The 16,911-nt window shown below is 42.1% G+C and overlaps 1 pseudogene; it reads left to right on the top strand.

Moving 5' to 3' along the window:
- Positions 1-9,971: 9,971 nt before the first annotated feature.
- On the top strand, positions 9,972-10,570 carry LOC119869057 (annotated as a pseudogene).
- Positions 10,571-16,911: the final 6,341 nt, after the last annotated feature.

Here is a 16,911-nt window from a genome sequence, read left to right as displayed (position 1 = left end):
CGAGAACTGGCTGCCACCGTGCTGCTGTTCCTCCTTGTTTCACCTTGTGCCTGGGAGAGAAGGGCTTCCAGGGAACAAAGGACTCACACAGTAAACAGCTCCCACTATGCCCAGCACCCAGGAAGGGTGAAAGGAGGGAAAATGAGTGGGAAACATCAGTGAGGTTGACAAACCATGAGAGACTCCTAACTCTGGGAAACGAACAAGGGCTAGTGGAAGGGGAAGTGAGTGGGTGCTTTTGGTGAATTGGTGATGGGCACTGACAGGGACACTGATGGGATGAACACTGGGTGCTTGTTATAGGTCAGATTCAAACTTCAATAAAAATATATAATAAGGGCAGCCCTGATGTTTCAGAATTTTATAGCTGCCTTCAGCTCAGGGTGTGATCCTGGAGACCCAGGATCAAGTTCCACATTGGGTTCCCTGCATGGACCCTGCTTTTCCCTTTGCCTGTGTCTGTGCTTCTCTCTCTCTTTGTCTGTCATGAATAAATAAATTATATATATATAGATAGATAGATAGATATAGATATATCATATATGTATCATATATAGATACATATATTATGTACATATATATAATGCTGATAAAATAACATCTTATTGAAGAAGAAATGGGTCAATGAAGAAAAAAGGAGGGAGGGGCAAGATGGCGGAAGAATAGGGTCCCCAAATCACCTGTCCTCACCAAATTACCTAGATAACCTTCAAATCATCCTGAAAATCTATGAATTAGGCTTGAGATTTAAAGAGAGACCAGCTGGAATGCTACAGTGAGAAGAGTTCATGCTTCTATCAAGGTAGGAAGACGGGGAAAAAGAAATAATGAAATAAAAAGCATCCAAGGTGGAGGGGCCATGCGAGGAGCCAGGCTAAGGCTGGGACGACTGCCCCCAGACAGGAGAGCTCCTTCCCAGAGAAGCAGGAGCTTCACCAATCTTCCCGGAGGGATAGGCGCCCCCAGGGAGTTAGAGCAGGACGCAGGAGGGCGGGGATGCCTTTGGGCTCCCTGGGACACTAACAGACACTTGCTCACCCAGGAGAGTGCACCGAGATCCCTAAGGGCTGCAGCGCGCATGCATTGACCCGGGAGCAGATCGGAGGGGCTCGGGAGTGGCTCTGTACGGAGGGGGCTGCGTGGCCCCAGGAGCAGCTCGGCGGCGGTGGCTCCAGAAGAGGAGGAGGCTCCGTGCAGAGGGGGCTGCATGGCTCTGGGAGTAGCTCAGAGGGGTTCGGGTGGCAGCTCCATGGAGGGGGCTATGCAGACGGGAGCATGAATCCAACAGTGCAGGCCCCAGAGCACAGGGCGCTGGGACACAGCCCGGGACCCAGCCTCCCCCAGGACAGACAGAGTCCGGGAGGGCCCAGGACAGCAAGGACGCACCTGCCCTGAGCTGAGCAGATCAGCGGCCCCGCCCCAGAACCTCCAGGCCCTGCAGATGGAGAGCTCTGTAGTTACTGCGGGGGCTGAATCCAGATTTCCAGAGCTGACCTCTGCCACTGGGGTTGTTCCTCCTGGGGCCTCACAGGGTAACAACCCCCACTGAACCCTGCACCAGGCAGGGGGAAGAGCAGCTCCTCCAAGTGCTAACACCTGAAAATCAGCACAACAGGCCACTCCCCCATAAGACCAGATAGACGGACAAGTTCCAGGGGAAGTCAAGGGACTTGAAGTATACAGAAACAGAAGATACGCCCCCGTGTTTGTTTATTTAATTCTGATTGCTTCCCCCATCCTTTTTTCCCTTTCTTTCTTTTTCTTTCTCTTTTTCTCCTCTTTTTGCCTTTTTTTCTTCTTTTTTTTTCATTTTCTCTTTTCTTTCCTTCTTTCTCTCCTCTCTTTGTCTCCTTTTCCCAATACAACTTGTTTTTGGCCACTCTGCACTGAGCAAAATGACTAGAAGGAAAACCTCACCTCAAAGGAAGAATCAGAAACAGTCCTCTCTTCCACAGAGTTACAGAATCTGGATTACAATTCAATGTCAGAAAGCCTATTAAGAAGCACTATTATACAGCTACTGGTGGCTCTAGAAAAAAACATGAAGGACTCAAGAGATTTCATGACTGCAGAATTTAGATCCAATTAAGCAGAAATTAAAAATCAATTGAATGAGATGCAATCCAAACTAGAAATACTAACGATGAGGGTTAATGAGGTGGAAGAATGAGTGAGTGATATAGAAGACAATATGATGGCAAAGAGGGAAACTGAGGAAAAAAAGAGACAGACAATTAAAAGACCAGGAAGACAGATTAAGGGAAATAAACGACAGCCTGAGGAAGAAAAACACGTTTAATTGGGGTTCCCGAGGGCGCCAAAAGGGCCAGAGGGCCAGAATATGTATTTGAACAAATCATAGCTGAAATCTTTCCTAATCTTGGAAAGGAAACAGGCATTCTGATCCAGGAAATAGAGATCCTCCCTTAAAATCAATAAAAACCATTCAAAACCTGGACACTTAATAGTGAAACTTGCAAATTCCAAAGATAAAGAGAAGGTCCTTAAAGCAGCAAGACACAAGAAATACCTGAATTTTATGGGTAGGATTATTAGGGTAACAGCAGAACTGTCCACAGTGGCCTGGCACCAGAAAGGGCTAAAAGGATATATTCAGGGTCCTAAATGAGAACATGCAACCAAGAATACTTTATCCAGCAAGGCTCTCATTCAAAATGGAAGGAGAGATAAAGAGCTTCCAAGACAGAGAGGAACTGAAAGAATATGTGACCTCCAAACCAGCTCTGCAAGAAATTTTAAGGGGGACTCTTAAAATTCACCTTTAAGAAGAATTTCAGTGGAATAATCCACAAAAACAAGGACTGAATAGATATCATGATGACACTAAACTCATATCTGTCAATAGTAACACTGAACGTCAACGGGTTAATGACCCCATCAAAAGGCGCAGGGTTTCAGACTGGATAAAAAAGCAGAACCCATCTATTTGCTGTCTACAAGAGACTCATTTTAGACAGAAGGACACCTACAACATGAAAATAAAAGGTTGGAGAACCATTTACCATTCAAATGGTCCTCAAAAGAAAGCAGGGGTAGCCATCCTTAGATCAGATAAACTAAAATTTACCCTGAAGACTGTAGTGAGAGATGAAGAGGGACACTATCTCATACTTAAAGGATCTATCCAACAAGAGGCCTTAACAATCCTCAATATATATGCTGCAAATGTGTGAGCTGCCAAATATTTAAACCAATTAATAAGCAAAGTGAAGAAATTCTTAGATAATAATACACTTATACTTGGTGACTTCAATCTAGCTCTTTCTACCCTCGATAGGTCTTCTAAGCACAACATCTACAAAGAAACGAGAGCTTTAAGTGATACACTGGGCCAGATGGATTTCACAATATCTACAGAACTTTACATCCAAACTCAAGTGAATGCACATTCTTCTCAAGGGCACATGGAACTTTCTCCAGAATAGATCACATACTGGGTCAAAATTGGGTCTGAACCGATACCAAAAGATTGGGATCATCCCCTGCATATTCTCAGACCAGAATGCCTTGAAATTAGAACTAAATCACAATGAGAAGTGTGGAAGGACATCAAACACGTGGAGGTGAAGGACCATCCTGCTAATAGATGAAAGGGTCAACCTGGAAATTAAGGAAGAATTAAAAAGATTCATGGAAACTAATGAGAATGAAGATACAACCTTTCAAAATCTTTGGGATGCAGCAAAAGCAGTCCTAAGGGGGAAAAACATCACAATACAAGCATCCATTCAAAAACTGGAAAGAACTCAAATACAAAAACTGACCTTACACCTAAAGAAGCTAGAGAAAAAACAGCAGATGGACCCTACACTCAGCAGAAGAAGAGAGTTAATTAAGATTCGAGCAGAATTCAATGAAATCGAGACCAGAAGAACCGTGGAACAGATGAACAGAACCAGGAGTTGGTTCTTTGAAAGAATTAATAAGATAGATAAACCATTAGCCAACCTCATTGAAAAGAAGAAAGAAAAGACTCAAATTAATAAAATCATGAATGAGAAAGGAGAGATCACTACCAATACCAAGGAAATACAAACGATTTTAAAAACATATTATGAGCAGCTATATGCCAACAAATGAGGCAGTCTAGAAGAAATGGACACATTCCTGCAAAGCCACAAACTACCAAAACTGGAACAGGAAGAAATAGAAAACCTTATCAGGCCAATAACCAGGAAGGAAATTGAAGCAGTCATCAAAAACCTCCCAAGACACAAGAGTCCAGGGTCAGATGGCTTCCCAGGGGAATTCTATGAAACGTTTAGAGAAGAAACCATACCTATTGTACTCAAGCTGTTTGGAAAGATAGAAAGAGATGGAGTACTTCCAAATTCGTTCTATGAGGCCAGCATCGCCTTCATTCCAAAACCAGGCAAAGACCCAACCAAAAAGGAGAATTACAGACCAATATCCCTGATGAACTTGGATGCAAAAATTCTCAACAAGGTACTAGCCAATAGGATTCAACAGTACTTTAAGAAAATTATTCACCATGACCAAGTAGGATTTATCCCTGGGACACAAGCCTGGTTCAACACTCATAAAGCAATCAATGTGATTCATCATGTCAGCAAGAGAAAAACCAAGAACCATATGATCCTCTCATTAGATGCAGAGAAAGCATTTGACAAAATACAGCACCCATTCCTGATCAAAACTCTTCAGAGTGTAGGGATAGAGGGAACTTTCCTTGACATCTTAAAAGCCATCTACGAAAAGCCCACAGCAAATATCATTCTCAATGGGGAAGCACTGGGAGACTTTCCCCTAAGATCAAGAATAAGACAGGGATGTCTAGTCTCACCACTGCTATTCAACATATTATTGGAAGGCTAGCCTCAGCAATCAGACCACAAAAAGACATTAAACGCATTCAAATTGGAAAACAAGAAGTCAAACTCTCCCTCTTCACCGATGACATGATACTCTATATAGAAAACCCAAAAGCCTCTACCCCAAGATTTCTAGAACTCATAAAGCGATTTGGTAGCATGGCAGGATACAAAATCAATGCCCAGAAATCGATGGCATGTCTATACACTAACAATCAGGCTGAAGAAAGAGAAATTAAAGAGTCAATCCCATTTACAATTGCACCCAAAAGCATAAGATACCTAGGAATAAACCTAACCATACAGGCAAAGGGCCTATACCCTAAAAACTATAGAACACTTCTGAAATAAATTGAGGAAGACACAAAGAGATGGAAAAATAGTCCATGCTCATAGATTGGCAGAATTAATACTGTGAAAATGTCAATGTTACCCAGGGCAATTTACACGTTTAATGCAATCCCTATCAAAATACCATGGACTTTCTTCAGAGAGTTAGAACAAATTATTTTAAGATTTGTGTGGAATCAGAAAAGACCCCGAATAGCCAGGGGAATTTTAAAAAAGGAAACCATATCTGGGGGCATCACAATGCCAGATTTCAGGTTGTACTACAAATCTGTGGTCATCAAGACAGTGTGGTACTGTCACAAAAACAGACACATAAATCAATGGAACAGAATAGAGAATCCAGAAGTAGACCCTGAACTTTATTGTCAACTAATATTCGATAAAGGAGGAAAGACTATCCATTGGAAGAAAGACAGTCTCTTCAATAAATGGTGCTGGGAAAATTGGACATTCACATGAAGAAGAATACTCACCATTTGCTTCAACATGGATGGAACTGGAGGGTATTATGCTGAGTGAAGTAAGTCAATCGGAGAAGGACAAACATTGTATGTTCTCATTCATTTGAAGAATATAAATAATATTGAAAGGGAATAGAAGGGAAGGGAGAAGAAATGTGTGGGAAATATCAGAAAGGGAGACAGAACATAAAGACTCCTAACTGGGAAACGAGCTAGGGGTGGTGGAAGGGGAGGAGGACAGGGGGTGGGGGTGAGTGGGTGACGGCACTGAGGGGGACACTTGATGGGATGAGCACTGGGTGTTATTCTGTATGTTGATAAATTGAACACCAATGAAAATTATTTTATTAAAATATAAAAAAGCCAAAAAAATAGCTAAGCTGTGGAAGGAGCTTCGAGGTCCATTAAAAGGTGAATGGATAAAGAAACTGTGGCTTATGTATACAATGGAATATTACTCAGCCATTAGAAACGACAAATCCCCACCATTTGCTTCCACGTGGATGGATCTGGAGGGTATTGTGTTGAGTGAAATAAGTCAATTGGAGAAGGACAAACATTATATGGTGTCATTCATTTGGGAAATATAAAAATATTGAAAGGGAATAAAGGGGAAAGGAGAAAAAAAGAGTGGGAAATATCAGAAAGGGAGCCGGAACATGAAAGACTCCTAAATCTGGGAAACGAACTAGGGGTGGTGGAAGGGGAGGTTGGCATGGGGTTGGAGGTGACTGGGTCATGGGCACTGAGGGGGACACTTGACAGAATAAGCACTGGGAGTTATACTATATATTTGTAAATATAACCCCACTAAAAAAGTATACAGAAAAAGAGAATCCTCTACCTAGATTTACCCCAGAAAAAGAGAAAGACCCCTAATAAATAATATAGAAGTCCATCTGGGGATCTCTGGGTGGCGCAGCGGTTTGGCGCCTGCCTTTGGCCCAGGGCGTGATCTTGGAGACCCGGGATCGAATCCCACTTCGGGCTCTCAGTGCATGGAGTCTGGTTCTCACTCTGCCTGTGTCTCTGCCCCACTCTCTCTCTCTGTGACTATCATAAAGTTAAAAATAATTAAAAAAAAAGAAGTCCATCTGAAGGTCTTTACTCTTATTATTTTGATGACACATTTTCTATTGTGGTTAAGAGTCCCTTTTGTATTTTGGATACTAACCCCATTTCAGTATATAGTTGAACACACTGACTCCCATTTCATAATCTATCTTCTTGCTCTGTTATTATTTCTCCTAGCAGTTTTGCCTTCGATATAGCCCTACTCATCTCCTTGCTTTTCTGCCTCTGATGTTGCTTTTATAACAAAGAAATCAGAGCCAAGCACATGTCATGAAGTTTTCCCCTTTTTATTTTTACATCTACATCTTTTAGTGTTGGGGCTTCTATTTAAAGCTTTAATCCACTTTTAAAGAGTTTATTTATTTATTCATGAGAGACACACCAACACATACAGAGAGAGAGAGAGAGAGAGAGAGAGAGAGAGAGAGAGAGATTGGCAGAGACACCGGCAGAGGGAGAAGCAGGTTCCATACAGGAAGCCTGATATGGGACTCGATCCTGGGACTCAAGGATCACGCCCTGGGCTGAAGGCAGGCGCCAAACCTCTGAGCCACCCATGGATCCCAACCTTTAATCCATTTTCCCATTTCCATTTTAGATTTTGATTTAAATAGATTTTTGTCCATCTATCTGGATGATGTAAAATAAGGACCAAGTGTTATTAATTTGCATGTGGCTGTCCAACACCATTTGCCATAGTGACAGCCCTTTCTCCACTGTGTACTCTTAGATAACCTGTGGAATATTTGCTGACTGTATATGGACACATTTACTTAAGATCTCCATCATGTGCTTCATTATCTACAAATTTGATGTTAGGCCAGCCACACAATGATGTACTAATTCTGCTCTATAGTATATTTATATAGAGCAAAATGTCATGCCTGAAAATTGGTCTTCCTTCCCATAGTTGCATGATTACTATCATGTGATTTGTGTTTCCATATGAATATACTATCCTTCTGTTATGGTAAAACTGGTGCTTTGATTAATTTAATCAACTTTAAAATTATTAAAACAGAAAAAAGATACTAAAATACAACAAAGACAGGAGTTTGAGTTATTTATATGGGAAAGATAAGTAAAATTTAAAATTTATAGGTAGTCTGGAAAACTGATAAGCCTGTAATAAATACTATCAGACTAAAATACAAGATACTACTGACACCAAAATCATGAAAATAACCATGAATAAAATATTAGGATAATTATAGAGCAAAATTTGAATAACTAAGGCAAATTGCAAAACATCTAGAATCACCAATCAACTAAGATGTTTTCATGAAAAAATAAAAAATGAATAAAATGAAACAAATAAGAAGGGTGAACCCAAAATAAAAAAAATTCTGACTCAAAAGAGACAAGAAACCAAAATAACAGAACAAAGGTGGAAAAAAGTCTAAGATCAAATGGCTCTATCAATTTTTCCAAGTATTTAAAGAAGAATTAATGCTGAAACATGTTGATCTCTTCAAAATCTAATGAGAAAGGAACATGCCCAAATCTTGGTAGGAGGCCAGCATGACCCTGACACTAAAGTCAGGCAAGGACTCTATGGGAAAGGAAACTACAGTCCAATTTTTCAGATGAACATAAATGCAAAAATCCTAGCATTGAAATCCAACAGCACATGGAATGGATAATAGGGATGACCTGGAGGAAATCATCTCTGGGATGCAAGGAAAATTCAACATGCCCAAACCATAAATGGGACCCCCTGTATTAATAGAGTGAAAGATTAGATTACATGATCATTTCCTTTGATGCCTAAAATGATTTGACAAATTCCAACACACGTTTATCTTCAAAAAATCTTAACAATCAAGGAACAGAAGAAATTGCCTCCATGAAATACTGGTAATTGATGGAAAAACCCACATCCAACACCATAATCAACAGTGAAATGCTGAAGCCCTCTTGTCAAGTCAAGAGCCACACAAGGATGCTTATTCCTACCATGAGTATTCATCTTGGTACCATGAAGGAGAAGAAACTGTGACACCCCAAATATATCAGCTGGTCCCCTGGGTTGTTGTGAACTAAAATCACTTGGGAATCAACCAGTGGAGAGTCAGGCTGAACCGCGTATGTCCCCTTGATGGCAAGAAATAAATCTACATGGGCATTTTCCCATCCCTATACCTGGAGGGAAGAATCATCCTTAGCACCAGAATAAGGACATTAGGACCTGGAAGGCAAACAACCCTTGTCAGTCCCTCACTAATTCACTGCCTCAAGCCAATATCCTGACTTTATATCTACACAAACCCAATGTTTTGTTGTCGAAGTGACACAAGGGCTACATAATTTGGTCACTGTCTGGGTGTTGTATTCTTGGGAGCTCATGCACTTGCAAAATGAAATACATTTCACCTTAGATCAGTTTTCTGTCTACCGAGTAATTAGACCAAAGAACCTAGAAGAAACGAAGGAAAATCTTTCTGCTCCAATGACTGGAAGATCAAACAAATACATTCGGAAATAATAAAATAAATTATATTTAAATCCGTAGACAGGACAAAAATTCTTTTTTCCACATGACATGATCTGCTAGAGAGGCAAACACTTTAAACTCCACAAACTGTTAAAATTAATTATTTCAGGGAACCTTCAGGGTATAAGATCATGTGAAATAAAGCTATGTTTCCACACAATAACAACAAATTATCTAAAAGAATCAGAAAGGGAGACAGAACATGAAAGACTCCAAACTCTGGGAAACAAACAAGGGGTGGTGGAAGGGGAGGTGGGCGGGGGGTGGGGGTGACTGGGTGACAGGCACTGAGGTCGGCACCTGACAGGATGAGCACTGGGTTTTTTTTAAATGTTGGCAAATTGAACACCAATAAAAAATAAATTTATAAGAAAAAAGAAAAAAAAAAGAAAAGAAAATTACCAAAATATTCCTTTCACACTGCAAAAAATAAAATAATTATTATTAAATATCCATAGGCGGTAACATGCTATATACTAAAAATTACCTAAATTGATGAATGGGTTTTAATAAGACATTGGAGATGCAAAGCTAATTCTGTCCACATGTTAGGACACTTCATATCGTTACATGACATTACAGAAATATGACCTCAAAAGTAATGCTAACATGTTTATGAAACTTGTGAAGAATCTAATCTAAGTCTGGAGCTAACTATATACTCAGAGGACATGCAAATAGGGCCTTCCGTCCACCTATTAAACTAGCCCATTCCCGAACCTGCAGCTGGGAGAGGAGCCCAGATCCCAGCATCCCCAGGGGACCCCATTCAGGGATCAGGACAGAACACACACAACTCACCATGGAGTCTGTGCTCCATTGGGTTTTCCCTGTTGCTATTTTAAAAGGTGATTCATGGAGAACAAGAGACCTTGACTCTGTGAGTGGAAGTGAGTGAGAGAAACGGGATGGGGGACCTTTTCCTGACCAGGATGTCTTGTGTCTGCAGGTGTCCAGGGTGAGGTGCAGCTGGTGGAGTCTGGGGGAGACCTGGTGAAGCCTGGGGGTCCCTGAGACTCTCCTGTGTAGCCTCCGGATTCACTTTCAGTAGATACTGGATAAGCTGGGTCCACCAGGCTCCAGGGAAAGGGCTTCAGTGGGTCTCAGTAATTAAGAAATATGGAAGTACCACATACCACGCAGATGCTGTGAAGGGCCAATTCACCATCTCCAGAGACAATGCCAAGAACACACTGTATCTGCAGATGAACAGCCTGAGAGCTGAGGACACGGCTGTGTATTATTGTGTACACACCATGAGGGGACCACAGCATGAGCTCAGACACAAACCTCCCTGTAGAAGTGAATCAGGACCACTAGGATGTGCACACTCCTGACTAGTTGTCACTTGAAGTCCCAGGAGCAGGTGCAGAGGGTGGTTCTGGGCAGGTTTCCTGTCAGAGTCTGGGCTTCCTCCCCAAGGAGCAGTTTCCCCCAGGGAGACCCTCTCAACACTTGATTATGTGTTTACCTATTCAGTCTCTTTCTAAGAGACTTAGAATTCAACTATAGCACTTACACTTACTTGTACTTAACTTTTCTTGACCCGAAATATTAATCAATTACAAATACCTCCATTCACATAATCTGAAGCTTTTAATGAGACCTAGTGGCACTCACTGTGGATCACAGGACCCCAAGAGAACATGCTGTCTTGCATACCTTGGTATAGAGGAATCCCCAATCAACACAAGAGAAAAGAAACATAATACAAAAATGTTAATAACAGCCTGGGATTGAGAGAGATTCCCAGCATGACATGGTAGGGAAGTGGACTCAGAGGTCATTCACAAACACACACTCACACACACACACACACACACACACACACACAATAACGAGAGTATAACCTTTCATCACCTTCACCTTCAGTTCTGATGAGAGCCAGGCCGGCCTCTCATCATGTCACAAATGCCTGTATTGTGCCAGGGAATGACACTGGCTCTGGGTGTGTATTGTGGGCCAGTGGTGGGGATGGCGTCCTTCTCCAGGAAGGGCTTGTGTGGAGTTAGTGTCCCAACTGCATCAAAAGAGGGAACTCCCGGGTTACTGTTTGATTTCTTTTCCTTTGGGTGGAGAAGAATGTGAAAAGAATTTCAGGGAGCTACCAGTTAATAAAGACTGAATATGGTGTGAAGAATTCACCAAACCAGGGTAAAACTGGAAGGACAAAAGAGAAACATGGTCATTCTCAGTAGACAAGTGTTTAAATCATATGGAAAGGAGATGAATAATATATGGAAGCAGCACAAAATTTTAAATAATAATACAAATAGGCCAAGATCCTACCCAGGTCTCAGATGGAAGCTGTCCTCTTCCCAAGGAACCATCTGGTTCTGAAGGTCATGTGTACTTGGTGTGCTCAGCCACCAGAAGCTTCTACTGGACCATGAGGATCCTCAGGGTGAGGAGCTGGATTGAAGGACCTTCGACCTGCAGGGTAAAACTCATGGATCTTTCAGGTGCTTATATCAGCTAACTGGTTGTGACATTTACCATCCCTGTGGTGAAACCTAATGTCCATGTGATGGGGGAAGGAGGTGGAGCCTTAAGGACCACTTTGGTTAGGAGATGCAGCCTCATTATGGGATCAGGCACTTATACACCAGGATTGGGAAAGCTCCCGGCACCCTGGCTCCATGTGAGGTGACTGGGAAAGGATGGGGTAGGATGGGGGCACTCTCCAGACACCACAGCTTCCTGCCCCAGGACCTCAGACGACCCAGACACCAGATCTGTGAGAATGAGTGTCTGTTGTTTGATCTGTCCAGCTCATGTATGATGTTCCAACAGGGAATATGGGCTTAAGTAATTTTTTTTATTTAAATTGAATTTACCAACATTCACTCTACCGTCAGTGTTCATCACATCACGTAAACTTCTTAAACTCCCATCACCCAGTTACCCCATTCCCCACCTCCTCCCTTCTAGTGACCCTCATTTTTTCCCCAGAGTTCAGTGTGTCTCATGATTTGTCTTCCTCTCTAGTCTTACCCCACTAAGTTTCACTCCTTCCCTTATGGTCTCTTTCAAAATCAATGAGACCATATCCTTGCCTTTCTATGCTTGATTTTTTTCTCAATATAATGACTCCAGTTCCATCCATGTTGACGGAAACATTATTTCATGTTATTCATTATGTCTGACGGCTATGTAATATCCCATTGTATATATAAAGCACATCTTCTTTTTTGTATATTGTTTATTGGAGTGCGATTTGCCAACATACAGCATATCACCCAGTGCTCATCCAATCAAGTGCCCCCCTCAGTGCCTGTCACCCAGTCACCCCCATTACCCGCCCACCTCCCCATCCACTACCCCTTGTTCTTTTCCCAGAGTTAGGAGTCTCTCAACTTCTGTCACCCCCTCTGATATTTCCACTCATTTTCTTTCCATTCTCCTATGATCCCTTTCACTGTTTTTATATTCCCCAAGAATGAGACCATATAATGTTTTTCCTTCTCCAATTGACTTATTTCACTCAGCATAATATCCTCCAGTTCCATTCAAGTCAAAATGATTGGTGGGTATTCATCATTTCTAATGGCCGAGAAACATCCCACTGTATACATAGACCACAGCTTCTTTATCCATTCATCTGTCAATAGACACTGAGGCTCCTTCCACTGTTTGGCTGTTGTGGACTGTGCTGCTGTGAACATTGAGATGCAAGTGTCCCTTCATTTCATTAAATCTGTGTCTTTGGGGTAAATAGCCTGTAGTGCAGTGGCTGGCTCCTAGGGTGGCTCTATTCTCACGTTTTCAGGACATTCCATTCTGTTCTCCATACCGACTCAACAAGCATAATTCCCACCAGGAATAAAAGAGGCTTCCACTTTCTCAATATTCTCCCTTATATTTGTTGTTTCTGGCCTTTTTACTTTATCCATTCTGAGTTGTATAAGTGGTATCTTAGTGTGGTTTTCATTTGTATTTCCCTGATGACAAGTCAGGTGGATCATTTTTGTCCTCTGCCTGTTGGCCATTTGTCGGTCTTCTTTGGAGAAAAGCCTTTTCATGTATTCTCCCCATTTCTTGACTGGAATGATTGCTATGTTGGCTGCTGAATTTGTTAACGTAATATCTTGTCCTATTCTGTAGGCTACCTTTTGTTTTGTCACCTGTTGTATTGTTGTACAGATTCTATCTTGATGAAGTCCTAACAGTTTATTTTTCCCATTGTTTCCTATGCCTTTTGAGAGGAGCCTTGCTAGGAGTCACTGAAACTGAGGATAAAAAGTTGCTACCTGAATTCACCTCTAGGATTTGGATGAATTCCTGTCTCAGATTTCAGTATTTCATTATTTTGAGATTATCCTTTTGCTTTGTGTAGCAGAATGGTCCACTTTCACTCTTATGCAGGTGGCTGTCCAATTGTTTTCAGATCCATTTGTTGATGTGTCTTTCTTTCATTAGATATTTTTTTCTTGCTTTTTGAGGAGTAGTTGGCCATAGGCTGAGGGTCCCTTTCTGTGCTCTCTGGTCTGTTCAATTGATCTATGTGTTGTTTTTGCCAGTACCACGCTATCTTGATGATAAAGGCTTTATAGTAGAGCTTCTCTGCAAACATTGTTATGCCCTGCAGCTGTAGTTTTGTGTCTGTTGTTTTTTTTTTTTCCAATACGATTCTACCTGTTTGGCAACTAAGGAAAGAAATTGAAGAAGACACAAAGAGATAGAAAACATTCTGTACTTACAGATTAGAACAATGAATATTGTCAGGGCACCTGTGTTGCTCAGAGGTTGAGTGTCTGCAATTGGCTGGGGTTGTGATCCTGAGGTCCTGGGGTGGTGTCCTGCATCAGGCTTTTGGAAGGGAGCCTGTTTCTCCCTCTGCCTCTGTGACTCTCCTGAATAAATAAATAAATCTTTAAAACAAAAACAAAAATATTGGGGATCCCTGGGTGGCTCAGCGGTTTAGTGCCTCCCTTTGACCCAGGGTGTGATCCTGGAGTCCCGGGATTGTGTCCCACGTCTGGCTCCTGGCATGGTCCTGCTTTCCCTAAGACTGTGTCTCTGCCTCTCTCTCTCTCTCTCTATCATTAATGAATAAATAAAATCTTTAAAAAAACAAAAATAAATCCTGTGAAAATCTCTATGTTGCCCAGAACCTTCTTCATATGCAAAGCAATCCTTGTGAAAACATCCCGGACATATTTCACAGAGTATGAACATATAATCCTAAGATTTTTATGGTACACACAGAGAAATTAGGGACACATGGATGCACTGTCATGGCCCTGCTGTATTTGTTGTGAGAAGTATCATGTAACCACCCTCATCCAGTGAAGGGTGCATTTCTCACCTGGAACTAGGACTAATCTTTTGTAAACCATAGGTATCTGTCAAAAAGTCACAGTGGACACACTGAACAGGAGAACAATGATACAAGAGAGTTAGAGATACTCAGACACTTTGGAAATTCAGTTTAAGGATGTTCTGTTATAACGATTCCAGAAGATGAGGATGTGACGACCCAGTGGGATTTGTGTCTCACCATCACCTTACAGGGTTGTGTTGTACTGATGGCCTTTAGGTGTATCCCTTGTCACTGGACGAACATTGGTGCCCTGTGTCCTCATTTCAACCCACGTGCATCTGTGACTCTCCCTTTGACCATGAGATCAGTTTCCATTAAGGATTTCCTCAATGGAACCCCTCAAGGGTCCTACACGACTTATTTGGCCTTTATCATTTTATTTAAATGCAATCATTTTTGTCATGGAATTTGCAACAACCAGGTAACATGACCTGGTTATGTCAATATCTAACAGCTCTACCATCCTATTCCAGAGTCTACATGTGAACATATATAACAGTGAAGCTATTTCACGGAAGGTAAGTCCACTCATGGTCAGCAAGGCAGGGGAGCAGCTCTGAATGCTCAGAAGCAGGGCATTGGTTGGCTGTGATGATTTCATCATTTATACAAAGAGCAGCTATCTCCAGACATGAACACTCAGAAAATAGATGTGAGATGATAGAGCAAGGGATAGAGCACACAGATCCTCTTGCAGTGTGCAGCTCTGGACCTGAGCTGGGCTTACATGGATGTCTAAATGCACAGTGAAATTGGAAATGGATTGTTATCATTTGCTGTTGGTGTTGTTTCCTCTATAGATGCTCACACCCCACCTTGTTGAGGCCTGTATTGGGGTTTTGTGACTCTTCCTGACTGCATTGTAGAGCAGTTATGAACATGGCCTCCTACGTCTAGCCTGGGATTGAATGTTTGCACCCCGGAGTCTTCAGGGAGCCCTCATAGGAGAGCCATCAAGCCCTTTCTGTCCTCTGTTGACATCTGAATCATGTGTTCACCATACCTGTGTCTGGGCTGGTGTATCTCAGACACGTGAATGGATCTCTAAATGACAGTATGAAAGTCTCTATAGTGTGGACCTGGGCTCATCCTCTGAGGGCTTGTCATGAGAGAGGGTCTAGTTTCTGCCTGCTGGTTTCAGAATAGATGTCACTGGACCACCAGCGTTCAGTTTATGGAAACAAAGCACAACGCCTGCACTCAGACCCAATGTTCACACGTCTATAGGTTCCAGTCCTTCTTAACCATGCATCACATTGTGCCACTTTTTCTTCTTGGCACTTTTTCTTCTTGATGAAGTCCTAACAGTTTATTTTTCCCTTTGTTTCCTATGCCTTTAAGAGGAGCCTTGCTAGGAGTCACTGAAACTGAGGACAAAAAGTTGCTACGTGAATTCACCTGGGGTCCTTAGATCCAGAAATTTCCCTATTTTTCCATTTGAGCACCATCATGTCAGGTCCGTCCCCTGCAGGAGTACAATTGCACAAGTTCATATATTCCTCTCTTGTCCTTAAAATTCTTGACAGTAGCTTCTGCAAGCAACCTTCCTCCTGCTGTCATCCCTACAATTGTATCTCCCCAATGTCAATACCACACAGCTCCACCAATTCCAAACCTGCTCAGTATTCTATTAGGAGTCCTTCTGTTGTTGCTTTTTCAACTCTGATCGATTTCATGGATGTTCGAAACGATTCAATAACTTTCCAGCTGTTTCAGGGATGTGACAAGCCCTGAGTCCCCTAAACCTTCTGACATGTTAACTTCTCTCTCCCGTATTTTCTTATACTAAAGGTGGTGTGGTTAATTTTTTCTGATTTATATGTTGGAGATGAACTTTGGACCCTGGTGTTTTGTTTCAGAGTATTGTAAACTTATTTTCACCCCTACTCTGATTCTGGATCCTAAGGACTCATTTTTGTTTGTACAAACCTACTGAGTATTGTACTAATACTATATTATGTTTCAGGAAGTAATTATAGACATATGTGGTCCATGAACATAAGGTCATCCAACAGGTGACATAAGGAGCAATGCACGGTCTTGGAGTGAGACTGGGGATTCAAGGAGGGCACAGATGCTCCCAAAGGACCAGAATTGCAGGAATATTATTGGCAGGACTCCATGTCTCTGTGCAGGGGACACAGGTGCCATTTGGGTGGTGGGCTCTGCTTGCAGTCTTCCTGATGCATATGATCCATTGAAAGATGGAAAGAGGGGTACCTGGGTGCTCAGCAGTTTAGTGCCACCTTCAGCCCAGGGCCTGATCCTGGAGATCAGGTATCGAGTCCCACATCAGGCTCTGTGCATGGAGCCTGCTTCTCACTCTGCCTGTGTCTCTGCATCTCTCTCTCTCTT

Source organism: Canis lupus, chromosome 8, assembly GCF_011100685.1.
Source record: "Canis lupus familiaris isolate Mischka breed German Shepherd chromosome 8, alternate assembly UU_Cfam_GSD_1.0, whole genome shotgun sequence".
NCBI lineage: Eukaryota > Metazoa > Chordata > Mammalia > Carnivora > Canidae > Canis > Canis lupus.
This window is presented reverse-complemented; position numbering and strand designations above follow the sequence as displayed.